Source organism: Macaca nemestrina, chromosome 7 (genome assembly GCF_043159975.1).
Source record: "Macaca nemestrina isolate mMacNem1 chromosome 7, mMacNem.hap1, whole genome shotgun sequence".
In the NCBI taxonomy this organism is placed as follows: Eukaryota; Metazoa; Chordata; class Mammalia; order Primates; family Cercopithecidae; genus Macaca; species Macaca nemestrina.
In genome coordinates, this window is record NC_092131.1 from 140580108 (window position 1) to 140607399 (window position 27292).

Genomic DNA, 27292 nt, shown 5'->3' on the forward strand with positions numbered 1-27292 from the left:
TCTTGTTTCTGATTTTGCTACGATTGATTTCAAATTTAGCGATTCTCAATTTTTGGTGTATATTAGAATAGTCTGAGAGGAGACCCTCCACGGCTGAAGCTCAGGCATACATGTTTGGGTTTGAAGTTTAGGAGAGAAAAATTTCCACAGGTAAATTCTGAAGTACATCAATTTTACAAGTATCACTACTGTTACTTATCATCATCATCATCATCATAGCACTTAATATATAAGTGTTATTATAACACTGTTACCAAGTTCCAGATAGTAAATGACTCAAATGGTCTAGAGGTAAGTAAGTTCCAGATGGTAAATGACTCAAATGGTCTAGAAGGAGGCAAGAGGACTGAGCACCTAATATGAGCCATTTTAGTTATGCTCACACCAGCCCTAGGAGATAAGAAATCATCATGCCCATTTTACAGACAGAACTAAAGCAGAAAGATTAAATAACTTACTGAAAGCCTCACGGCCAGAAAATCATGTAGCTGGAATTTAAACACAGGTCAGAATTATTTTTGAGCACATTATTCATAGTCAACATCCCATATGGCTAAGTGTGATGATTATGTTAAGGATCCTTCTATTCCCAGTTTCATAAAATACATCTTTTAAATTTTACCTACTTCTTGTTTAGTATTTATTGAGACGGTCTTTTCTTCTTTGCCCCATTGATGCTATTTATTATAGTAATAGTTTTCTGAAGATGTAATCATTCACTTCTAGTATAGTTTATCTAATTGCAGAGGATAACTCTTTTAGATGTTATTGAATGTGATTGGCTAGTATTTCATCTAAGATTTTTTCTATCTACATTGATTAGTGTCATTGTAGGTGAGGGGCGTGTGTGCATCTTTACCAACATTGGATTTCAGGGTCCTTCTTCCTTCATTAAAAAATAAAATTGTGTAGCTTTCCAGCTTTTCTATGCTCTGGGACAAATTATGTGGCAGCAGAATGATGTGATGCTGCTGCTGAAGCCTCATGGCCTCTGACATGTTTTGTAGATAATTCTTTAATAACTTATAAAATTTCTTCCATTGTGATTGATCTGTGGGAAATCATTTCTTACAGGTGAAAAAGGTGTCATTGTTATTTTCTGCAACTTGCTCATTATTGAAAACTTAGAAAACACAAAAAGTCAAGAGAAGCAGAAAAATAATCACTGGAGTCCCATACCCCAGATTCACCATACTTACCGTTAGTGTATTTTCTTCTGCTTTTCTTTAAACTTAAAGTCTTTGAATTTATACTGCACACAAAATTTTGTAGCCTGCTCTTTTCAATTAAGGTGATAGCATGGGAATTTTACTTTTATTCTCAAAGACTGTTTTAAATTACCTAATGATACTTCCTTATTTTCAGGGGACTCTGGATTCAAGTTCTCCACACTTGTTGACTGATTGCATGCTGATGCAACTAGCTGTAGAGCAAAGGAACAAAAGAAAATTAGTGTGTAAATTAATTGTCATTGAAAACTATCCTGATCTGAGATGCTCCGCAGCAGTGAGTGCAAGAGAAGCAGGGAAGAACTTTTCTGTGCCTTCCGATTTAACTCACTTTTATTTTCATGTTAAATAACCAGTTAATTATTAATTGTACTGTTCCACTCTAGGATACAGAAATAATCAGAGTGGTAAATGACTCAAATGGTCTAGAGGGAAGCAAGAGGACTCCTGGAAGAGGAGACAGTTTGAATGTGTTTTAGAGAATGAATAGAAATGTCTAGGACAATGGCAAATAGAAAAGTCAAAGGCAAAAAGGTATAAAACAAGGGAGGTATGCTGGGGGAATCATAAGGGGTGCCTGAAACGCAAAAAGTGTAGGACAAGGGGTGGAAAATAAGCCCAGAGAGGAGGGTAGAGCTGAGCTCAATGAACAGCAGCTTTCAGACAAGTGATCACGGAAGCTGAGGGTAGGCAGATTCTCTAACTCAACTGTGGCTGTCCCCATCACCTCAGCCTGCAAGTGCTGTCACTTGTCAGGTTTTCTTTTTTTAATTATTTTAATTAGATGTCTTTTCAATCCTGATTGCCTCACATTTTGATTTAGCAGGTAATTATTTGCTGCTTAGTTGGCAATAATTGGTTAATGTCTTACTTCGTGTTCTCTCAGACTCAGACCCTAAGACAAGGATTTGAGTACGAGTAATTTGTGAAGTGATCCCAGGAAGCACAAGTAGGGGACTGGGAAAGAAAGGGAAGGGATGGGAGCCAATATCATTAGCATGGTGGGCAACTAGAGCTTCATCCCACCTGGGAACTCTGGGAGCCCGTGGAAAGCCTGCCCCTCGGAATCATCGCTCCTAGGGGATAGGGGGACTGGGGCTTATTCACCAACTTCTCAGTCATTAGTCAACCATTGCTGGTAGACAGTGGGTGGTTAGTTCCCTGCCTTTCTAGCCTGCTATGTTTGGAAGCAGAGTGGACTCTGGAGGCCAGAGGAAGTTCTTAGGTAAAGAAGTGCAGATGTAAGTCAGGCCAACAGGCGCTGAAGTAAGGCTCAGGGGAATATGGATAGGGTGCTGACAATTTTTGCTACAGCTGAATATTTTGCACCCTAGACATAATATAAAATGAAATACTTTTAAAGCTCTTTTGTATCTATAGGCCTTTGTTTCTTTTGACAAATACCATAGAATCTTAAAAATCATAGAGTTCAGATACCCATCTTGTCCAAAGCTGTTTGATTTCTTGTCTCCAGAATGTTCATGTAACCGTATTTGAATTCGTCGTGATTCAGCATTCCCTCCCTTCCTCCTAAGGCAGCTCATCAAGTCTCTAGACTGCTCTGTGTTTTCAAATGTATCTCCTGATTGTCCGCAAAGATCTTTCTCCTATCCATTGACTTTTGGCTGTGTGCTGAAAAAACTTGATTTCTAATTTGCATGGAAGCTCCCAAACTTGGCTGTGTGTCAAAATAAAAATCACCTAGAGGATTTTTATTTTTATTTTTATTTTGAGACAGGGTCTCACTATGTTGCCAAGGCTAGACTCAAACTCTTGGGCTCAAGCAAGTCTCCCATCTCAGCTACCCAAGTAGCTGTGACTAGAAGCCATGTACCACCATGCTGGGCCCTAGGGAACATTTAAAGTATATATATATATCAGGAGGGAGTTCTCCCTCCAGGTCACCTGAGTAAGAATCTCTTAGGAGTGGGAACAAAGAATGTGTAGAATTTTCCCCAGGATATTCTTATGGGGCCACTGCGGCTGTGGTCTACAGAGGAGAGTTTGGGACCAGTGAGCTAAATGGCATCCTTTAGTAAATTGCAGGCAGCCATAACATCCGTCCCAAGAGTTCTCTGCTCCAAAGGAAAGCTTCTCATTCCTGCAAACATCCCGAATATAACATGGGTTGGAGTCCCTTCAACATTCTATCTCCTCTTCTGAATATAGTTATGTCTATTTTTACATTAAAATGTGCCACCAAGAACTGCATATAATTGTGATCTGACAGTGCAGAGCACAACAAAATTTTCCCCTCACCTTCTAAACACTAAAATGTGATTAAAGCAGCTTCATGTCACTTTAACTTTTTTGACGCCAATTAAACTATGGATTCATGAAGAACTCATCATTGACTAAAGCCTCTAAATCTCCCTTCTTTACTTTGGAATTTGGACTTTTAGTTTAACTTATATTGACTCAAAGGCAGTACTCGGTTGTTCTCCCTTTTCTTCTTTTTTATTTTAATTCCAACAACTATCATAGAACAGACACTAATGATACAGAGTCAACAAAATTTGCTCATCCATTAGATATTTAGGTGTGATTATCATGAAGGGTCAAGGATGACTCCAAGGGCTCCAGCTTGAAAAGCTATGTGAAGCTTCTGTTTATTAAGAATTACAGGAGGTAAACTAGTTGGAGGGTGGAGCAGAGGTGACAAATTCAGCTTTAGTAGAGTTGAGTTTGGGGTGCCTGCAGGAGCAGCAGGTGGAGATGTCTAGTGAGCAAACGTGGGGCTCAGAAAGCAGGCTAGAGTCATAAATTTGAAGCCCAGAGGTTTCTAGGTGGTAGTTAAAAGCAACAGAACTAGTCCTCCTGGCTTAGGGTATTATTCACAGGTTTTACCCATCTGTTTTAGTTACAAGACAGTCCTTAAAGAAAAAAAAAAAAAAATACAGGCCAGGCACCACTGGGCACGGCGGCTCACGCCTGTAATCCCAGCACTTTGGGAGGCTGAGGAGAGCGGATCACAAGGTCAGGAGATCGAGACCATCCTGGCTAACATGGTGAAACCCCGTCTCTACTAAAACTACAAAAAATTAGCCTGGCGTGGTGGCGGGCACCTGTAGTCCCAGCTACTCGGGAGGCTGAGGCAGAGCTTGCAGTGAGCCGAGATCACACCACTGCACCCCAGTCTGGGTGACAGAGCAAGACTCTGTCTCAAAAAAAAAAAAAAAAAAAAAAAAAAAAAAACAGGACTGCAACATGGCTCTAAAGACCTTCCTCAGAAAGCAGGCTAGAGACATAAATTTGAACCCTAGAGGTTTCTAGGTGGTAGTTAAAAGCTATAGAACTGGTCCTCCTAGCTTAGGTTATTATTCACAGATTTTATCCATCTGTTTTAGTTAGAAGACAGACCTTAAAGAAAATAATACAGGATTGCAACATGGCTTTAAAGACCTTCTTCCAGGTGGCCACTGATTATCCAAAACATATTTCTGTATTATATCCGTTCAAATAAGAAATCCGGTCAATTTTCTAAATGACTAAATGTCTTGCAGATATATTATTTCTATCTAATTTCCCTGATGTCCCAATATTAATAACCAGGTAAAAAGAGTAAGGTCTGACTTCAGGGACAAACCATTATCAAATTATGTTTATATTTACAATTCTAGTCACAGTCATTTGTTCATAGTTTAATGCCTTTTGGCTTGAACAGAAGTCTTTGCATATAAATTGCTTGCCAAGCCTGGCTTCCTTTAAGGTTTTGTAAATTTTTAAAAGGCATTTGGTGAACCAAACATAGTTTCAATTAATGATGAACGCTCTTTCTCCAAGAAGAAACTTTTAAGGAAAACACACACACACACACACACACACACATACATACAATGAATTTATTAAATTAGAAAATAAAAGTAAACAAACAATCTTAATGAAGGTACACACAGTTTCTCTTGCTGAACAGTCAGGTCTGAAGTTACAACATGGTTAAGATAAGAGAAATCATTTTGAGGTTTCACTGGAGAAATGGTCCTTGGGACTAAATTCTCCTTTGACCTACAACTTCAAACGGAGCTGAGCAGCAGTATGGGGTTCTCCGTGCTTTCGGTATGTATGTGATCACTTCCTTATTATGAACTGCTTTTAAATTATTCCCTTTGCTCCTGTTTACCTCATTATTCTTTGAGCATAAATCTATCCTCAAATAATTTATGCGTAAAGGAATCTGATAGAGGAACGGAACAGGCTCACCAAGTGTCTCCTGCTCATTACAAGTGAATAAATAAATAGGAATACCAAACAATCATTCTCATCAAAAGAAAGTGGTACGTTTTTTTCCTAGACATGTCTAATAATTACTGAGGGATTAGGGGACTCTATCCGCTGTGAAATTTGACAGAGGCATATCAAAATCAGCACAAATATCTGAGCTCCAACCCTGATGACATTATTTTCTGCCACAAGAAAGCTCATGCTGATTAATCAGAGATTTTAAGCTGTTGGGAGCCCAATTCTTTGTGGAGATAGTGTGTGGTTAGGGGTGGGGTATGTTTTATGGGGCAGGGGGTAGAGTTGGTAGTAGGGCACAGTTCAGAGTATCCATATAATTTTTTGCCTGAGATGGTCTAACGCATGCTCACCCCACCATGATGAGCAGAGTAGTGAATCTCACTGGCCCATACGGGCATTGCACATAAACTCTTGGTCTCATTCGTGCATCCTACCACCCAGCTGTCTATTCTCACCACTGATACCCTTCTTTCTCTATCAAACCTAAGAGTCAAATGCCCCATCCAGTGTCTCATTTTACTCCCACACATAGGTTGCTCACTCAATTCTCTGGGCTGTGAAAGGTACCAGCTACTGACTCCTCCTTGGTGTTTAGAGGAAGAGTTGGTGAGTCTATGGAGGGCAGAGTGCTGAATTTCATCCTTGCCTAAGCATGGTGCTGAAGCTATAAGTGAATCACATCTGAAGTTTAAACCCACTATGCCCTTCTGCCCAGATCCCCCCCTTCAGAAACAAAGGGCTTTGTCCCCTCAGGTGCTGGGAGTGCTCTCAGAAGGTGGCTCTCAGCCATCAACCCTCTTTAGGGATTACCTTGGCTGAAGAAAACTGCCTTGCCAAAGATCATGCCTTTTTCCATAGGCAGCCCACACTCAATGACTGATCAATGCAGTTTTAAAAGCCCAGCCTCCTGCCCCAACTCAGGACGACGCTAGAGAGCCATCCAGCCCCAGAACTCCCCATGGGGTCCCCTGGGGCTTTCACTGGGACTTCCTCACAGTTCAGCATCTTCCTCTGCCGAACCCTGGTGCCTTCTCCCTTCCAAAGGTGCTAGTCCCAAGAGTCCCTGATAAAAACACCTGCATGCTAATCTTAGGGTCTGCTTCCTAGGGGCCCACTCTACTTTGAAGTGTGTAAATAATCTTTATTTTATGTTATTTCATTGATGATCCCACAGCTTGTTCCAAAAAAAAATATTTAATTGGGGTTGAAAGAAAGCCTGAATAAGCAAAATCCAGAGGTTATTGGTTCTACTTTAGTGACAGGCTTTTGGGCGATATGCATATGGCTGGTCATCAGAATGATTGGGGGTGGATGGAAAAGGCTTTTAAAATAGAGGTTTCCGGGTCCTCTTCCTCAAGAAGACTCTCCAGTAGTATAGCCTCAGGATCTGTATTTGTTCCCCTTCCCCCTGGTATTCTGATGGGCAGTTCCTGTTTGAAAATGACATCTCTAGACAATCTTGGCATCCTGACTTAATATGGAGAACTCCAGATACCAAGCCCCAAAACCAGCTCTTCTGTTTCCCCAAAAGAAATGTGACGGTTATTCGTAAGTTCCAAATGGATCACCTGTGTTTTCTTCTTGGCTCCAGGAGAAATGTAGCTCTGGGAATGTTTCCAGGGTGTTTTTAGTTCTGCCCTCTAACAGATATTCAGATCTAGCCAACAACTGATAGGTATTTCAGACTTGGAAACTCTAACCTCCAGTCAACTGTGTTGGACTTGGAGGAGGAATGCAATCCTCAGCACGTTCTCACATATAAGTGGGAGTTAACAAAGGGTAACGTGGACATACAGAGTAGAATAATCGACATGGGAGATTACTAAAGGTGGGAGGGTAGGAGGGGGCGAGGGTTAAGAAATTACCTATTGGGTACAATGTTCACTATTTGGGTGATGGGTACACTAGAAACCTAGACTCCACCACTGTGTTATTTTATGCATGCAAGAAATCTGCATTCATACCCCATAAATAAAAATTTTTCAAAACCACTTTTATGGTTTTTATCTTATATTTTCATCCTCATGCTCGTCATTGTAAAAAATCACTTTAACATGTCAATTACGTTTTTTTATTTTTGTTTTTTTGAGACAGAGCCTTGCTCTGTCACCAGGCTGGACTGCAGTGGTGCGATCTTGGCTCACTGCAGTCTTCACCTCCCAGGTTCAAGCAATTGTCCTACTTTAGCCTCCTGAGTAGCTAGGATTATAGGCATGTGCCACCACATCCAGCTAATTTTTGTATTTTTAGTAGAGACAGGGGTTTCACCATATTGGCCAGGATGGTCTCTAACTCCTGACCTCATGATCCACCTACATTGGCCTCCCAAAGTGCTGGGATTACAGGTGTGAGCCACCCCACCTGGCCGTCAATTATGCTTTTACCAGACCTAATGAGATTACATTCTAGCCATCTTAAATTGTGCCTTAGAATTAAATCTCTTTTTGTTTTGTTTTGTTTTGTTTTGTTTTGGAGACAGTTTCACTTCGTCACGCTGGCTGGAGTGCAGCGGTGTGATCTCGACTCACTGCAACCTCCGCCTCTCAGGTTCAAGACATTCTCGTGCCTCAGCCTCCCAAGTAGCTGGGATTACAGGCATCTGCCACCACACCCAGTTAATATTTGTATTTATATAGAGACAGGATTTTGCTATGTTGGCCAGGTTGGTCCTAAGTCCTCACCTCAAGTGATCCGCCCGCCTCGGCCTCCCAAAGTGCCAGGATTACAGGCATGAGTCACCGCGCCTGGCCAAATTTTCATTTTTAAACATTAAAAAAAAAAAAAAAAGAAAAAAGAAAAAGGAAGAACAACTAATGTTTATGGGGCACCTACTTTGTGCCATGTGTTAGCCTCATATTTTCATAAACATCCACCCAGGTGAACAGATGAGGAATCCAAGGAAATGCAGTGTAATGAATCCAAGGTCACGCTGTGAACGATAAATGGGCCAGTATTCAAACCTAGGATTTTAGGGCCTCAAAATCTGTGCACTGGCCACTTGGAAATAAGGATTCCTACGATTTTAGCTTTTTGACTGCAAGATGGGAGACATAGTGTTATAGGCACTAGGACCATTTTTGGTTGTGCAGATAAGCTAAGGGTGACTCTTTTGTACTCTTCTGTTTCTGTGCACCAAACAATTGTGAAAATAGACTCCTAGAGGCTGTAAACAGGAGCAAGTGCTCTAGGCTCCCCATTGAGGAATCGCCAGGACTGATGGTAAAGCCTGGGGAAACGAGGGAAGATGAGGAACTGCCTTCTATATGTATATTTAAGTCCAAGACAAATAAATGAACAGTAAAACCCTTATCTCAAAGGCAAGGCAGAGCTGTACTCTCACTAACAACCAGGGTTGTACATCCTCTAACAGCCCCCCTACCCCTCACCCCATCACTCCTTTTTGTGTTTCATGTTCCTTTAATATTGGCCCAGATGCTAATTTGAATTGATTCAACAAGTTTGCGGTTGGAGGAATTGGGGAAGCTACACAGTACTAATGGCCCCAGGCCTTACTCCATCTTGAGGTGGCTTTGTCTCCCTCAGCTGGTGGAGGGTCTCCTTTAGCCTAGTGGAAAGTTCAATTCCCTGGAGAAACTGGCTTACAGAGATCTTGGGGAAGTTCAAGTCTCCTTCGCTGATTGAATCTAATTCAAGAGGTAGTCTAGGCACTTAAGAATGACTTGTATACTGTTAGTAGAGCCAAAAGATTTTGCGTTCTGGAATCCTTCCAAGTCCTAGCTATATCATACCACTGTTGTCTCTAGAGCAGGGATTAACATGCTTTTGAATGTGTATCCCCCAATGTTAAGCAAATTGAGCACAGACCTCCCCTAGTTTTGTCTTTACTTATATGCATATTTATTTATACATTATATAAATATGCCTATGATCATTTGCTAATATTTCAAGGCATGGTAATTGTATCAAGGTTTAGGCAGTAGATATAAATATCTATTTGATAGTCTTTTATCATGTACAATTTTTTTAGCTGACCTCTTGTTAGATCTGATAGATTGTCATTGTTTATGTCTTAGTAAAAGGTTTGCTCATTCTTGAAGAAGTGTAAGCTCAGACATTTTCTTATTTTCATTTGTACTTCATTAGTGCATAATATCTGCTGTGAGACAGTTCTTCGCAGATCTCTTAGTTTTCTGCATGTCTGGTAAGCAGGAGCTCTGACAACTTTGATTCTGGTCTATCTTTTCAAGGATGTTTGTATAGCAAAAAGCCTTGAAACATAGAAACGGGCTCCCTGTGGAGCAGAAAGCAGGTTTGTTTGCTGTCCAACGTTATAAAGATAATGTCTTCCTCTGGAGCAAAGGTTGGGCAGGTTTTCTAGCGTCACATTACAAAAGATTTGGGTTTCCTTCACTCCGGCTTTCAGCTGTGACACAAACACACTGTATGTGCAGCATCTACCTGCACTGTCCACATTGGCCCTGGGAACTTGGGGTGCAAGGCTAGCCAGGGCATACATGAGGTTCATGCTTGTTGTGTTTTAAGTAATAACATCCTTTGTCTCTGACCCTGGAGTCTTGTGTCTTTTGCCAGCATCCACAAAATGTGGCAGGCTAGCTTGTTAGATTGCAAGTAGTATAAAATCTCAGACCCTTCATGATTTTTGACAGCATCTTTAATACATTTTTAAAATTAGAGCAGAAATCTTTTTTAGACATTGGTCTGTTTTGTGAGGATTAGTTTGGTTAAAACTGGAGAATATTGGCAAACCCACACAACTGCAAGCACACTAACTCTTCCTAACACACTGACATGAAAACTAGTACAACGGCCCTAATGTCTACTTGTCTTTGTTGTGATGAGCCCACACTTTTCTCAGGCTAACTTGCTTGCCTCCCAGGTCACTTAGACAATCTGACACACAGATGGAGGGAGGCCATGAGTCAATCCATAATTAATAAAGCTAACTTTTTTCCTTTGGAGATAAAATATAAATTTCAAAAGAAATCATACTGTCTTCTCGTAGTCCCAAAGGATGACCTTGGTATCCCCTTGGAGAACACTGCTGCTGATTATTTTTTCCTCCCCATTAGTGGCCTCATAATACTTACTAAGCACATCAAATGAAACCATCACTGAACTAAGCACTTCAAGTAAAGTGGTTTTTTGCTTCATACTACATCTGAGCACAACTATATCTGTTTTACATGTGACTTCACTATCAGTTAAGTGGATTAAGTAAAATTTCACAAAAGATTTTCACAAATCAAATTGAGTAACAGCCTCTGTGGCCACAGACTGTGCGCTAATGCCATCTAGTTCACAGATGGCAAGACTGAAGACAGAGGTGTCAGATGCACTGAGCCCCTTTCCATCACCAATTCTTATGTACAGCAGTGTTTTCCTTCTCAGAAAAACTTAGGATAGGCCCCCTGTTCTTCTTTAAATTACTTTGTGGTCATGAGCAAAACTTGATTAATTTCTATTTAATGAATTCTGTCTTGTACTGAAATAATGTTAGAAGAAGACATTTAAATATGCTCTTTGTATTTGTGTTTTAAATACAAAGATTGAAATTTTGTACCTTATGGATTTCTGGGGAGAGGTGGTGGTAGATTTGGGGTAAGGGAAAGACAGATTAGGAAACAAAAGCAAAGGAAAGCCTGCCAAGTGCAACTCAGGAAAGTAGTCATGCACGATCAAATGCGTACATGCATGTCGGATTAAACAATTAATCCTACTGGTTCCACAGCTCAGATATGATCAATTTCCCCCTAAATAGAGACTCCAGCAAGTCAGACACATCGGATCCAAGCACTTGAGCACTGTCACACTTCACGCCTGCTGGTCTTTAAAAAGATTGATCATCCTGACATGCTCTGAGAAGACCGCCACTGCATTCCACCACTCTGTTCTGTGGTCTAAAAACAATATTTCAATTTAACAGAACACAGGGAAATTTCAAAAGCTGCCAGGCAATCTCCTCCTCTGAAGTTTTAGAGGGAAAATCGTTGACACTTCCGGAAGTCAAGAGAGTGCTTGTGTTTGTGTGAGTGGGGAGCGGGGAGATGAGGGTGGTGGACAAGAGAAAGGGGGTGGGAGGGACAACAGGAACTTAAACAGATGTGGCAATCCACTGCACAACCTAGCCATAAAACACTGCTCAGATGCCTCATTTGTATGCTGTGGCAACGTCCTAGATGGAAATCTTTCTGGGAGTTACTAAATATATATTTGTTGGAGGCTGTGAAGGCGCATGGCAGGAAAGGTTCCAGAGATGGATGGGACAGTTGGGGGAGGGAGGATAGGCAGGAGAGCCAGGACGAGGGGCTGGGCAACAGCGCTAGGATTTCTGAAATTATGTTATTTGTGTCTTTCTTCACTTTCTTTCACATCATTTGGAATCCCGTAACATTTCATTCGCTGACTGATCCTGTCTTTGTCATTCCCAAGATGACCCAGGCTTGTGAGCATTTCCTGGCTCATGACAGTGTTATAAATGCAGAAACACTGGACACCCATCTACCTCCTGAGACTGTGTCTGACAAGAGGATGCCTGCATATTTTTGGACCTTTTGTGGAGGAGGAAGCAGAAAGTGAGAAAAGATACCAAGATAAATAAACCAACTCACCTGTAATCCAGGGCAGTATAAGTCAACAATTTGCCACGACCAGTGCCCAAGAAATGTTGAAAATATTTCAATATTTCTAGTTAATATTCACTGTCCTTCTTAGAATAAAGACTTTTTAAAAATTCCTGAAGCAAATATATCTCTCAAAATGCTCTAGATTTAAATTAGAAAGAAGCATAATGAAATCATAGAATTGGCATCTAGCCCAATCCCCTCATTTTACAGAAGAACTTAGGCTCAGAGACATGAAGAGATTTATCTTGGTCACACAGCATACCAGAGCCAAAATCAGATCTGGAACCCAGGAGCCAGTGGTAAGCATCAACTCTTCATTTAAAGCTTAAAATTTCCTGGAAGGGACAAAAATAAGTCTCTAATATCTCACTCCAAATGAATGTTCTCCTTGTCAGGGGAAAGGTAGACAGCTGAAAATCGTTGTGTGCCAGAGAGGTGGAGGTCACAGCAAAGGTCAGCAGGAAATCTGAGCGCAAACTGCTCATCAATATCATTGTCCAGAGCATGCCGCCCACAAAGCCATTTCCCCAGCACTTGGCTACCATTATATTACTCTTCTGCTCAAAAAACCTCCACAGGCTCTATCCTTGTCTACAGAATAAAAACCAAGCTTCTTAATGACGCAAAACACAGCCCCTGCTTTCATATCCACTCCTCTCCTGTAATGACTCCATACTTGATCAGGTACCTGCTTTGTGCTGGGCACTGTGTAGACAAGGGGTTGATGTGGGAGGACACAGTGGTAATGGCCAAACAAGTTGCAGTGACAAAGAGTAGCTTGTGGTGGTGATGTGGGTGGCAGAAGAGGGTTCCTAACTTTCTAGAAATGACATTTGAGCTGAAATCTGAAGGTCTCAAAGGGCCAGCCCTCTGGAGAGCTAAGGAGAAGACTTTGCATAGGGGCCAGCCTTGCCAAGAGCGAAGGAAAAAGCTTTGCAGACAGAAGGAATTGCAATGTCTGCAACTGAGTGGCTGCTAGTGTCTGCCTGCTCTGCTTCTTTGTTCATGCCATTCCTACTGCTAAAAAGGCCTTTCCTCCATTTGCCCCTACTGACCATTCCTGTCTGAAGCAATACTTTATAGTGGTTACAAGTAAGTGGGCTCTGGGTTAATGTGGACTTGCTTCTCTTTTTACCACCTACAAGCTGGGTGGACTTCGGCAAGTCATTTTATCTCTGTGAACCTCAGTTTCCTCATCTTTAAGGTGGAGATGATAATAAAACCTACGTTAGGGGGGATTACTATGAAAATGTAGCAAAATCTTTTATATAAGATACATATCAAAACATATGTAGAGGTCAATAAATGTTGGTTATTAACAGTCTTTAAGACTCAGTTCAAATTACATCTTCTCTATAAACTTCCCGGACAATCCCAACTCAAAGCGGTGTTTATGTCATTGGACTTCTTGTGTTTCTGGAACTGAATGTTGCCCTGCCTCTGTATTTTTCATGTGTGCCAATATTCTCTTGCAGTACATATTTTGTGTATCACTTTTATTCATCTCCTGTAATAGATTGTGAGCCCTTCTCACAATAATTATGGCTTACCCTCACGTTTCCTTGATTATAAGAAGTCATGGCCAGGTGCTGTGGCTCACACCTGCAATCCCAGCACTTTGGAAGGCTGAGGTGGGTGGATCACCTGAGGTCAAGAGTTCGACAAGAGTGAAACTCTTTCTCAAAAAGGAAGTCACACTACATGGGTGTTCAAAGTACCTATGCATGGGTGGCTGAGATGGATGGGGAATGCAAGGAGAGGCAGTGCTGAACATAGGCATACGATCATCATCTGATTGCTATGGTCAGACTCTACGATGGCCGCAGTGATCCATTCTCCTGGTATTCATGTCCTCATACAGGTATCCCCCGTTCAGTGCAGGCAGAACCTGTGACTTGCTTCTAATCAACAAAATATGGCAAAGGTGAGAAATGCTGCCTCCATGATTAGGTTGTTTAACAGCGTGACTTCCATCTTGCTAGCAGACTGTCCCTTTGAGGAAGCAAGTGACCACATTTTGGAGATAGTTGTGTAGCAAGAAACTGAGGGTGGCTTCTGTCCAACAGCAAGCAAAGAAATAAATCCTGCTGACAATCAAGTAAGAAAGCTTGAAATTGGATTTTTCCCCAGTCAAACCTTCAGAGGAGATGCAGCCCTGGCTGACATCATGTTTGTAGAGACCCTGATGCAGAGGATCCAGATAAGCTGCCCCTATATTTCTCACACATAGAAACTGAGATAATTAACATGTGCTGTTCTAAGCCATTGGTGGGATTTTGTGATAAGAGTGTGGTGATTTGTTATGCAGCAATAGGTAACTATACTTGTAGTATACTTGAGAAGATAGCTTTACCTCTGTGAACTGGGGTTTCCTGCTTAAGGACCTTCTTTGTGCTGATCACAGGAGTGGGTACCAGGTCTACAGTACCAAGTAAGACAGGCAGCATCCCTGCCCCAGTGGAGCCTCTCATCCTGCCTCAGGCCCCAAGGGATACTGCTTTTACCTTGCTGGTTGCACAGGGAACTTACGCAGTTTCAGGCTTTTCTGTTAGAAGGTCAACTGAACCACTAGGTAGAGAGAGACAAAAGCCAGAGCTGTTCTGAAAGCTCTTAGGAAGAGAAATCAAATTGAACAGATGGGGGCTTTCAACGCAAGCAGATGCATTTAGGGTTTTTTTTTTTTTTTAAAATACTGTGCTTTTAAAATAAAGACAAATGTGGGGCTTCTAAGAAATGAGTATATGACATGGAAAGGCATTCTGAAACCAAAGCACATTCTGTTATCTCCAGCTCAGACTGGAAGCCCTCCTGATTTTTCAAGAGAGAAAGAGGATTGCAAGTATCATTTGAGGTGAAGGGTATTAGAAAGTTATCTATTTCATGGAGTCATTCTGGGCTATAAAAAGGTATCCCTGTAAGAAGACTTACTTCTTTTAACTAACCCCACCCAGACTATGAGTCAGGAGGAATGACCCAATGTCCCAACCCTACAGGCCCCTAAGTGCCTCTGTTTCCTTCACACCTCTTCCCCGCCTCTCTCCTCTAGGTAATACTCTCTGTTTCCATAGACACCACAGAAGTCCTGACCTCCGCTCTTCTTTATTAGTACTCAGTGGCCTATGTGAAAGGAGTCATAGCCCTTGAAAAATAAAACTTGAGCCAGGTATAATGGTATGCTGCTATAGTCCTAGCTACTCAGGAAGTCGAGGTTGGAAGATCTCTTGAGCCCAGGAGTTCGAGTCCCACCTCAGCAAGTCTATCTTGCCCAGACTAAGCTGGAAGTCCTAAGCTCAAGAGATTTAAAGAGACCTCATCTTTAAAAAATCTAAATTTGTTGGTCTTCTTTTAAGGATAAGTAAAGGCCTCAAGAATAAATGGCCTGCTGAACTTCCCTAGAAAGACAATGCAGGGATTTTCTCTCCTTTGAGATGCACATCCACACGCACTCCTAACACTCACAAAGGATGGGCGGAATGTTGTTCTTAAGACAATATGAAGTAGGACTCACTGACTGGGTTCATAATTCCAGCTCAGCCACTGATAGCCATCGGGCCTTTGGCAAATTATTTAATGTCTCTGGTGTCTGCTTTTAATTTTTTTTAATTTTTATTTTATTATTACTGTTATTTTTTTAGATGGACTCTCGCTCTGTTGCCCAAGTTGGAGTGCAGTGGCATGAATCTGGGCTCACTGCAACCTCCGCCTCCCAGGTTCAAACAATTCTCCTGCCTCAGCCTCCCAAGTACCTGGGACTACAGGCATGCACCACCATGCCTGGCTAATTTTTTTGTATTTTTAGTAGAGATGGGGTTTCACCATGTTGGCCAGGCTGATCTTGAATCCCTGGCCTCAAATTATCCACTCTGGCCTCCCAAAGTGCTGGGATTACAGGCATGAGCCACTGCACCTGGCCTGGTCTCTACTTTTTAAATGGGGGCAATAATAGCCCCTACTATTAGAGGTGCTCATAGAGACAGTATAAAGTGCTTAGGGTGGTGCCTGGCACATGACAAGCACTTAGTAAATTTTAGCAACACTCTTAATGTAGCAAAAGGAACAAAGAAAACCGGCAGTTTTTAAATCTCTGATTACATTTAATTTGATCAAGACACACTAGAAAAAACAAAGACTTAAATTCTCCTTGTCTGGGCAGGGAAAGGTTTGAATCTGTCCTCAGAGCCTTTGCATTTGATTCAGATCCTTCTTGACCCCTGTCTTTTCCCAGCTCCCCTGCCCAAAGACCCACAGGCCAATACCTGACCTGGGATCACCTCCCCAAGTCTTAGATTTTACTGTCCCACTTCCTTCCCCATCACATCTCTCCTCTCTCATGTCCTTGTCCTTAGGGCTTTCGCAAGCATCTGATCAACTAATTTGTGCCAAAATGTTAATCACTCTTGGTTTAAATCAATCGTTCTTAGTTTTTTTGAAAAATGTATCTCCACACCATGTATATGAGATGCATAGTAAATCCCATTAGTAACAACATCGTTCACCACCCCACTCCAGTGATCTCAGCTCAGTGTGGGGAGGGGAGGTATAGTCCAGAAGAGCACTCACACCCCAGCCCTGAGCGGGGTTCTGACACCCAGGCCCCATACCATTCAGAATCACAGAAAGTGCTACCTCCCAGATTTGCCTTTTGGCAGATACCTTCAATGTCTTAACCCAAACAATATCTGATCATGAATATTTAAGGTTCTACAGCAGAACCATATCTGAGGCCTGCAAGGGGTTTTTTGGTGGTAGATAGGGAGAAGACACATCCGATTACTTTCTAATTGTACAAGTAACCTATCCTCTCCATCCCTCTCCAGAAAGCCTAAATAACTGTGGTCTCTTAGCCTTACTTTCCTCTGGCTTTCAAATAAAATATTAGACTAAACAATCAAGGCCACTAATTTGATAGTATGTTCAGAGCCGGCCTTGGAAAGAGTGCTGGATCTTTGTTCATAAGTAGGAGTGATACAGAAATTCTGCTGTTTATTCAAGGCAGTGTATTAACTGTTTAATGGGGGAAGCCTTCTGGCCATGGAGGGCTTGGGCTGGCTGACCTGGAAGGTGAAATTGGCTGGGAAATGCTAGATGGGTTTTCTGATTCTATTCCTTAGCCAGCCAGGGCAGAGTGACTGCTTACACCCTGGTATTAGTGGCCTATCCCAGGAAGTCCTTGATGTCCCCAAACTCCAATCCTCATTGGACAATCTTAATATGCAAATTTTCCCCAGAGGAGATACAACTCATTGATAACCTACAGGCCACATTTGACAGGTTTCCAAATTAACCACCTGGGGAAGGTCATGGCTTCCATCCTGTCCTTGAGTAAAGAATTTCACAGTAAGTCCCTCAAATCTTATCCTAAGTTCCTCAAACTGTTGTCTTACTGATTAAGATGTAATCTACTGATACTGAAAAGGATACTGATTTGTTCCTGAATCGTGAAGTCTTCTTGGTTATCTTGCACACAGAACATTTTACCCGGTGTGTTGTCATCTGTAGCCAATGATTGTAACCTCTGTATTGCACTCTCCAATGATAAAGGATGACTCTGATAGGAAGAGCCTCCCCTCCCTTCTAAACTTTCTTATAAAAGCATTTCCATTTGTCACAGACTTGGGAACATACCCAACTTTGTTGGTGTGTCTTCCTGGGTCCTCAAATTTGGCCTCCAATAAATCTTTATTAAATTATTTCTGCTGCAACACCCTTAATTTCAGTTGACATCATGCTATAGTTCCTGTTTGGGTTGAGTCAGGGAAAAGCATGATTATTGTGTGGTATCTGGCTGTGGGGGATGAGTGAAAATCACCAGGTGAATCAGTTCCAGTTTCAAGTATTTAATTCTGTCTCCATAAAACCATCTAAGATGCTTAATATTTTAGCATCAAAATGAAGTCTTTCAATTGTATTCAAGTGGCTACCTGAGTGTTGCTTTAAAATATCCTATTAATAGTACAATTACTATATATATGTGTGTGTATGTATATATGGATGGATGGATATATTGGAAATCTACTGAATAGTGGTTTTCAAACATTGCTATATTTTACAATCAGCCTTCACCCAGGCCAGATAAATGAGATTCCCTCAAGCTTTGGTATTTTTAAAGTTTCCCAACTGATTGCAGTGTGCTGCCAGTTTGAGAACCATGTGCTATAAAAAAGAGCTGTTGAACAAACCAAAGCGCAAAACAAATTTCAGCCCCAATGAAGGCTTTATCTGTAAAATCCTTTTCAGCTCTCAGTTTCTATGATTAAATAAATATTTGTTGCTTTACAAAAGAAAAATACATCTACTAGACTCTCTTCTGCACCTGGCAGTTGCAAAAATATGAACAAACAAACAAAACATCTTTGGGTTCAGAAAACAGTCCCTAGATGGGAAAGTTTGACTTGCGAAATACAAGTTTTGTGGATTTCTGGATTTTCCTACAGGCTGTCTCTATCTAGTCTCACACAAACGTTCTTAGAGGTAAATTCGATTTATTCCAAGAATACGTCCTAACATGGACACGTAGAGACTGTCAAAACTGGAGGCCAGGTGGAAACCAAATCCCCTAAGAGTTGAGTCCCACCTGTTGAATTTGCATAGGTGGGAGGTCTAGGGGCTCAATTTAGGCTGCTGGAGGCATCATTAATTTCAATTAGATGTAAAGTCTTTGCAGTGGGTTGCTCGGTGACAACCATTTCAGGATGTCTCGCTTGTGTATGTGTGTATGTGTGTTTCGCAAGGATACTGCTAATGGAGTTTAAGGTCCTTTCATCTCAACAGAGGCTTTATTAAGTCTCCTCACGTCCATAAGTACCTGTAGCTGCCCTGTTCTCTCTTAATTCATTTTCTGTGCCGCATTCAAGAGTATTTGGAATCTCTGCAAGAACAAATAAACCTCTGAACTCTGATACACGTGTAATCTGCCAAGGTCCACCCCACAACTCCAGACTGTCCCCAAACGCGGCTGAAACAACATCGGAAAGCATCAATGTTTCCTGTAATCCATTTGCCAAAGACAATGTACCAGACGTGTCGCATTTCCTATTTCAGCTGTGCCTGGCATTTCTTTCCCTCCGGTAACTGGGGCAAGAGGTCAAGGGAGACTCTCAAGGTGACAGATTTGTTACAGAAAAAATGCAGTTCTTTCAGCTTTCAGGGCTCAGCACTCACCACTCACATATTTACCTTTCTTTCTCTTTGTTTTTACTCAGTGGATGAGTGAAGACTTTTGTGTGATGGAAAGTACAATTGAAAGTTCCTACTTAGCCAGTTGTATGACCATGGGCCTCAGTGACCACCTCTGCAATGTGGATGATAACTCAGCAAGCTTTAAATTTCTATTTTAATATGCAAAAGAGGCAAAAATGGGGTTATTTCTGTCACTATAGGCACCCTTCTGACTACACTTCCCTCTTGACAGTGAGATTGTGGTGTTAAAGACACAGCTTTCCAAATACTGACAGAGGTGACTGGCTTTATCAGGACCCCCACAGACCAAGAACTTGAGAGATGAGGGCAACACGCTCTTCCCACTTTTTGTGTAAACGATCAGAAACCAGAAACACTGGGGACGCTTCTCCCTCCTCGTAATTACTTACGAAGGAATGTCATAGCCTCAAGCGTAATTAACAGCATTTTAATTCATTCTCTCTTTTTAGGCTGCTCACATACTTGCTGTTGCAAGAATGAGCACAGCATTATGGTGTGTTATCTTTTTAAAATGAGGCCAGAGATGTTGAACTGTAGCCATCCCCATAAGGAACCTTGCTCTCAGCTGAAACACAGGTTGGGGAATGCACAGTGAGGTTGTGATGAAGTGCAGGCAGAGTTGCTATGGTCCTGCGCTCTCCGAATGATACACAAACAGTGTTTAGCTACGCTTATCTGAACAATCACCTGCTCATTATCTGGCCAGCAGGGAAAGATTCCACAAATAAACCACCCACTGACAAAGTTATACAGTTATTCAAGAGACTTTGGAATGGCGCATCCGTGGTCTTGCTTTCCTCCCTGGAGTCCTTCTCATCCCTAAGGCCAGCACATCACCCAACCTATGATGGCAGCCATACTCACCTTCTCTGCCTCAAATGTTAATGAAGAAAAAAGATTCCGGTGTATTTGCTTATGAGAGACACTGTATGTTATTCCACAAAGTGGAAGGTGATAATCTCCTCCCTTAAAACATTTTCAGCTCCTCTTAATATCTTTCCCTCACTTAAAACACACAAAGACACACCCCACACCCATATACACACACATACTCACATTGACTTCACAGAAGCGACTAGTTCTGTCTGGCTTTTAATTTCATACTCAATGCTAATGTGTTATTTCACACAGGAGCAGTAAAATGTGAAACTGACATTGGTTGAAATTTAGGGCATTCTGCTTTCCTATACATTATTCCTAGCTTCTAAAATATTCATAACCACTTAAAGATGATTTATAGATATATGTCTAGAATTGTATCCTGATAATAAGTGCTTTACATATTTGTATTTCTCGGAGTATATGTAGGTTTGGTAGCAATTGGAGACCAAAATGCAGTAAAATGTTTGTATGCGTTAATGATGTAATATAAATATACATGTAATATATATACATATATATTGGCCAAAGCTCTACAATGAGAGATACCATGTCAAAAAGCAGTAAACGGTCAGGAATCTATGAATTTAGATAGTTTTTAGCAATAGCATATTATCAAGGCATTCTTAACTATATTTGGCATTTTGGGAGCAAGAGAAATGCTGGGGTTTCATTAAACTGCAGCACAAAAGAAAGGGAGAATTTGGATCCTGAATGGGAATGTCCTTGAAATGAACAGACTGCATAGAAAAGCTGAAAGGTATGTTCATGTGAAATCAACCCCTTCCCTAAGAAAAGCCCCTCAATTTATTTTTAAGTACCGAGAAATTAACAGAAAAAAAGTAGTAAATAATTAAGAGTATGTTTAAATGTCATATATAACATTATTCATGATGAAAGTAAAGTTCATAAAAGATTCATTTGTTTTCTTACTCATGTAAAATAGCAAGATCAAATAGAGTGAAAAACTCTATTTTTGTGATCTCTCTCAATAGTGTATATTCTTATTTGACTCTAAGAGAGCTATAATGATGTTTAGTTGTTTACTGCTAGAAAAATATGTTTTTCTCAATTTAAAAAAATGCTAAAGGTATATAGCAAATTGAAATTATAAATGATTCTTATTATGAAACACTCAGGCAATATTTTTGCTGTATATTGGGTGCCAGGATATCACCCCAGGTGCCTCATTTAAGCCAACCAATCTGTGCTGTTCTCAGAAAAGAAGAATGCTTTTCTGGGAAATTCGCCATTTGAAATTCCAATGGTTGCTTATCCCCTTCTGAAGCTAATGGTGCCAGTTGCTAAGAAAACAGCGCTTCTTGGCTGCCCAGAGGACATAGCTCTTTCTCTGTGTTGCTACAGGATCAAGGATCAACTTTGAGACACTCATTGTCCTGGAAAATTAGTGTATTGTGAACCTTCTCAAACTTGGCATCTAAGAGGTATAATCCGTATTACTTGTTTTTTTGATCCCTGGGAAGGTGCTGATAACAGTTTTGAAGTCAGTGTGTGCTTTCTCCCAAGACACTCATAGTATAAAGGACTTGAGGTCTGGCTAGCTTGTGGGAAGACTTAGGGGAAGAATTTCTTAAGACAGAGCCAAAGAAGAGGGTCTGGCTATGGGCTTTTAGTCATATTTTAACCCCCAGCCTTCTTTTTCTCCCTACCCTAACAAGGTACATTAATTTGGGGATATGCTCTCTGTCTAGGGACATGTTCTCTTGGGCTCTGTGCTGGACCCCTGAAGATGATGCTGAAAATGCACTGTTAGGAAAGGATCTCTTTACTTTCTGTGCCTGAACAGCATGCCAAGTTCTCTAAACACTTTCTCTAAACCCTTCTAAATGTGAAATTCAAAGCCTTTCTTTCTAGAAGTACTGAAGCAGACAGTATGTTAAATGGAAGAAGTTGAATGGAAAGGTTCTAGAGTAAGACAATGATTTAGCAAGACCTGTGGAGTGAAAAGTGAAGAAATACAATGCAGACCAGAGTTTTCTACTTGAGCAATTGCTATCTACTCCCTGATTAAAAACTCTAGCCTGCTTAGTTGCTGCCATTAACCTCCCAGCCCTGTGGCAATGATCTCTGTCTGTTCTACCCTTCCTCCTTCACAAAATAATAATACACATTTTATCATTGATTACTATTTACTAAGTATCTGTTATGTGCCAGGCAACATATGTATGCTGTCAATAATCCTTGCATAGGTCATTCAAGGAAGGTAAAACTTTCCTCTCTTTACAGATAAAAACCAAAGACTAAAAAAAGTTTAGTAATTTACCCAAGACCATAGAGTTGGAGGTGGCATAGCTGGTTTCCAATCAAGTCAGTTTCAAATTTAGTCTATCTAATCATAATCTGCAATGGTAACCACTACACTATATTTATGACTCTGTAGTGGTACTTATGAAACCTTATTTATTCTTGCTTCTCTCCAACTCTGTTCAACAGCGACAGCTAAGGACCGCCCCCTGCTCCAACCTGAGACCCCAAATCCAAGTGTATCTGACACCAGAGGCTTAACATTTTCCATTAAATGCATACTGTCCAATACAGTAGTTATTAGCCACATGTTTTGAGGACTTAAAATGTGGCTACTCCAAATTGAGGTCTAAGTGTGAACTATGCACAGATTTGAAGATTTAGTATGAAACAAAGAATATAAAAAATATCATTCGTAATTTTTATATTGATTTTATGTTGAAATAATATTTTAAATATACTGGATTAAATAAATTATTAAAATGAATATTACCTGTGGCTTTTTAAACTTTTTAAAATGTGACTCATGGACAATTTTAAATTTACATGTGGTTCATGCTATATTTCTACTGGACACTAGGTCATTCAGAGTCTGCAGGGAAGGGCATAGTAAGAAGCTGCTGCCAACCTCCTTCAGGAACTTTACAGTCCCTATCACTCTATGTCCTGACTCTCCTGCCTCAATATTTCAAAAAGTTACTGCTTTTCACAAAAAGGTTGGGAGGTCCTTACAAATATTACAGAATTTCAAGGCTAGAAGGATACTTACAAATTGTGTGGCTGAACCCACCCAATTTGCACTGTTATAACCTCTAGTATAGCACTGACATCGTAATAGCTTATGTCACTGTTCCAAAGATTCATTGTCCCTTATTCTTCCCTGCCCCACTGATGCCAAGCTTGGACACAGGACTTGCCTTCCTCTTTCAGGGGGAATTATACATCTCCCCACTTTTTAACTCAGAGTGGCCATGTGACTTGCTTTATTCAATTAAATATGTGCACAAATGTCACATCTGAACTGTGGCTTTAAGAACCAACTCATGGTTTGCCATAACTCTCTTTTTGCTCTGATATGAAACCTGCAGTGTCCTGGTAAGGGCTACTCTGTTAGCCTGGGACTCTAAGGGAGGATGATGAAAAGGGGATTCACGATTCAACCATGACATACATATACTGTGTAACTTGGGTGACAGATAAGCTTGAGTTGTTGCAAGTTGCTGAGGTTTTGGCTGTCTTTGTTACTGCTCATAACATAGATACTGAGGTCTCCTCACCAAATCATCACACAATTATATTTGAATCCCTCCAGTGACAAAAATTATTACTACCACCCCAGGCAGATCATCCCATCTTTTCATAGCCCTGACTACTAGAAAAATCTTCCTCATATTGCACCAAGATTCACTTCCTGGGACAAACTTCTTCCTGTACAACAGAATGGGTCCTCTTCCAGTTGTCAAAACAAGTGAGGAAGTAATTAGCAGAAGACCAGGTTTTGCCTAAGGTCAGATACTAGCCAAAGTAAAAGAGGTCACTGAGGGTGCCTTCATAGGGTAGCAGGAAGCAGACTTGTGGGTGAGCCAAGGGACCACGTTCACAGCAGAAAGGGAGAGCGCAAAAAGCTGAGCCCAAGAGATAGGGTGTGCTCAGAGCCACAGGGGCAGAGGAAGAAGAAAAGCCGAGGACAATAAGACGTCCATACGCAATTGGTTTGCTGGAAGTTGTCAGGATGGCAAGGTGGCATAACAAGCACACTTATGGACACTGTCCCACAAGAGAGGCTCTGGCAGCATGAAAAACTCCATACACTGAATCTGACATTGCCAGCCTCAGTCATGTACCTCCTGGTTTCACTTTTGAAGCCATAAAGTTTTCTTCTTCAGCATATATTTGTAGACAGTTTCATTTGTCATCTGAGCAGACTAACATTGATGCTCACTTCGTAATTCAACTAGAAGAACTATGGGGAAGTGGCTCAGAACTTGGATTTTGGAATGCAGTTATATCTGGATCGAGTTATACATCAAGTTACATTCAAATTATGACCCCCATCAATTGTTAGCTGTGAGACCTTCAGAAATTTTCTAACCTCTGTACGCTTCACTTATCTGTAAAATAAGGATATTCCCAACCTTGTAGGGTTGTGGTTTTGAAGATTAAATGAAATACTATAAAATGTTTTCTGCTGTATCTGCCCTTCAATAGGTGGTAGGTATATGTTTTTCTCTGGTAAAAGCAAACAAAAAATTAAAAAGATGGATTTTGAGATAGGAACCATAATGATAGCACGTTCTATGCCTCCTGGGACTCATCTGAGGTCTTGCAAAGTACTGGGTAATGATATTGGTCCTTATATTTTAGGACTGAATCATCTGCTATTGAAATTTTGCCACAGGATCCCTTAAAGGTTCATTTGAGGTAACTCAGAAAAGCAATGCATTCCTTATTTCTATTTGCACTCTATTTTCTGTTGTATTTCCTTATCTAGTTTCTCCCACTTTCTTCTATTGAAGGCAGTACTGAGAATCAGCACCTTACAACACCGTTACAGCGAGGAAGTATAGATATTCCAAAGCCAATTTCATATGATTATTTGAAAGCACAAGAAGCAAAAGGTGAGAAGAGCACTTATCATGTACTGTGCAGTCATAAAACATCAGAGATACTGCAACAAAACTTGTCTAGCCATCCAGCCAGCCTGGGATTTTGTCCCTGGCACCCAAGGCTGTCCTTCGCCAAGTCACCTTGAAACGTTTGTCTGCCTCCAACAACTGTGCTTCCAGCTAATAGCCTATTAAGCCCATTAATAGAGCCAAATATATTGTTTTAAGAAACATTTGTGTGTGTGTGTGTGTGTGTGTGTGTGTGTGTAGAGAGAGAGAGAGTAAATCTATTGGACCTCTTGAAATCACTGCAGTGTTTGAACTTACGCTCTCCTTTCACCAGCTTTACCCACTCCTGTGAGCAGGAATGCTAGCTGTCCATTTCTCATTCAGTTCAGATGTCCTTCTGCAACCTTCTCCAGGTTGTTACGTTTTATTGAGGCCCAGTGACCAGAACTGCACTGAGTGGTGGGGCACAGTGTGGTATTTGACTACTTCCCTTGCTGATGACTTCTAGGATCCAGATCTCTTTCTGAGCCCTACCATATTCATCTCACAGTTCCAATCTACCATAATTCGTATACAAATTATACATATATGCAAATAATATATCTACATAATGCAACCTTGTGTCCTATAGTTCTGGAAGTATACAGAGGATCTTATATTTACATAATTCATTTTGTAGTATATTTCCAAATTTCTAACCCAATTTAAAGTGTCTTAGCTATCACCATTTGTTAACGGAAGTTATTCCCCAATTACATTCTGCTTACCTTCAGGGGGTACAATAAAATAAAGTGCCTACATTTTTGTAAAATTAGGGTTTTTAATTCCCTTGTACCACCTTCAATTAGCCCATTTTCTGTCTTTATTCATTACAGACTTTTAAACTCTGATACATGTATTTCCTGAGTGGGAGATTTGGAGAATGTACATATGACTCTCTACTTCTGAGCTGTCATCGTGATAAATTGAATGTGCCCAGTAAATTTTCTCCTAATTTCCTATTTAAATGCTTCAAAAAATATATAAAAACATAGAAACTAGTGACAGTGTTATCAACTACATTTGCCGTGGTTGGGGAATTTACATTAACTGAATCACTGGTGGAAACGGATTGAGAAGTCCATTGTAGGATTACATATAATAAACCACATCCTGCTCTGTGAGAACAGGACAGGTACTGGCTGTGAAGGCTCTAATCACGCCCACTGACCAGGCTTGACTAGCACTCCCCTGCCCAGGAAAACAGGGAGGTGCAACCCAATTAAACACAAGCTTCCAAGCCCAGAATCGTACTTTTCCCCACCCCATCAGCTGTTTTTTTAACATTCAGTGATAGTAACTCAAAGCTCACACTATCCCATGAAGTATTAGCTCTTGGTTGTCTAAGGAAAAATATTGCAGACAGGACTGAAGATGAAAGATTTAAGAATGGTGGATGTTGTTTCAAACTGTGACTGATTCTCTGTGTCATGTCAAAAAAACAAATATCAGATCAAGGCTCAACTGAACACGCTAGAAGGAGGCTGTCCATGGCATATTGTGCGAGGGCACTGCATATCAAACTGAACTGAGAAGCAGGCGTGCCAGCCCCCAAGTGGGCAGTAGAAAGGTCTAAGGAGGTCTGAGGACTCAACCTTTACTGTTGAATAGGAACTAGCCCTGGAGAACATTTTCTGTCTTTAAGAATGAGTAAAGAATAGAAGGAAGAAAAGGAGGATAGAAAGGAGGGAAAGAGAGAAGATGGCGAGCTCCGAAAAGCAGAAAACAATAGATACAAGCCTATGGAGTATTAAAGGGTAAAGTTTATGATACATTTCTGAATCCAGAACTCTATTTATATGTGAAAGCGATAGTAAGAAAATTCTAGAGATACCTCAACAAACAAAGTACACCACTTATATCAAAATTAGAAACTCAGGAATCAGGTAGTTATAGAATAGTATGAATAGTGCTAGGCTTTGAAAACACTTAAAGATACGGGGAACAAGTGCTCTCATTCTGAGTATATATTTTTGCAATTGTCAAACAGGTTGTTGCTTCCACTTCTGATCTCCTAAATCAGAACCACTGAGAGATGAAGCCTAGACATGTGTGTTTTTCAAAAACTCCCCAAAGGGTTGTGATGCAGAGCAAGTTTGAGAATCATTGTAATAAATGGACAATATCTTTTCTTGAATTTGAGTTTCTCGACCAATAATAAAGTTAAATTTTTATAGGTTTATTGCAATTTTTGTTTCTTCTTTTGTGAATTATCTTTCTG

General features: G+C 40.8%; 2 long non-coding RNA genes across 3 annotated transcripts in view; one reads left to right on the forward strand and one right to left on the reverse strand.

Moving 5' to 3' along the window:
- The window catches only part of LOC105489257 (uncharacterized), a 100098-nt gene that overhangs the window by 12712 nt on the left and 60094 nt on the right, over positions 1–27292 (reverse strand). For both annotated transcript variants that reach the window (XR_011626467.1, XR_011626465.1), the window contains one exon: positions 1342–1423. This is a non-coding gene — a long non-coding RNA (uncharacterized lncRNA). The remainder of the gene's footprint in view (positions 1–1341; positions 1424–27292) is intronic.
- On the forward strand, positions 1311–12154 carry LOC105489252 (uncharacterized). Its single transcript, XR_011626468.1, has 3 exons — positions 1311–1763; positions 11209–11475; positions 11880–12154. It is a non-coding gene; the product is annotated as an uncharacterized lncRNA (long non-coding RNA).